Source organism: Penaeus monodon, chromosome 25 (genome assembly GCF_015228065.2).
Source record: "Penaeus monodon isolate SGIC_2016 chromosome 25, NSTDA_Pmon_1, whole genome shotgun sequence".
Classification (NCBI taxonomy): domain Eukaryota; kingdom Metazoa; phylum Arthropoda; class Malacostraca; order Decapoda; family Penaeidae; genus Penaeus; species Penaeus monodon.
Genome location: NC_051410.1, coordinates 14,737,090 through 14,737,739, shown reverse-complemented (window position 1 = coordinate 14,737,739; position 650 = coordinate 14,737,090). Strand labels below are relative to the sequence as shown.

The following is a 650-nucleotide window of genomic DNA, read 5'->3' as shown; positions in this document are numbered from 1 at the left end:
GAATAGTAATATTCATGTATGTTGAGATTTGTAGACGTTGACACTAATATACAAATATACACTTTATTGTGTGTTGTCCATCCTGAGTTAGCTATTTCCATCTTATAACATTCAAATACACAAATCCAAGAATATCTGTTTGTGTAAATTTTATGTGCACCTATTAACACTGGCATGTTTACTGCCTGGCAACGTGCCTATGGTTAATCAGATCACTTCTAATGCTGACATCAAAAGCTACCATTAGCTACCTTTCTGCAAAGTCATTTTTTTAATGAAAAGGCAATGACTCTTAACCCTTGCTAATATCTTTTTAATGTATTGCAAAACTACTGCAGCATGTAAATAGAGATTTAAAAACTTTGTCTACTAGTTAAATTTCTTATGTATATTCAAGTTGCATTTGCTGTTTTTCCTATATCATTTTTAGGTCCTAACTGGAAGCTTTAATCTTTCTTTACATACATTTCAATGAGAATGCGGCTAATATTCTGATGGATATTAGAAATGTTCAGTTTTTTATTCTCTAAACTGCTACCTCTGCTTGAAGAAATTTCTCCATTAGTCTTTATTCCTTATCATTTAAAAATTCCTTTTCCAACAGCTGAATTTATAATAGTCACATCACTTGTCAGCCTCAGGCTCCTATT

The 650-nt window shown here is 31.7% G+C and overlaps 1 protein-coding gene across 1 annotated transcript in view; it reads right to left on the bottom strand.

Moving 5' to 3' along the window:
- Positions 1–650, bottom strand: part of LOC119589325 (protein kinase C-like) — a 47,848-nt gene that overhangs the window by 26,144 nt on the left and 21,054 nt on the right. The window lies entirely within an intron of this gene.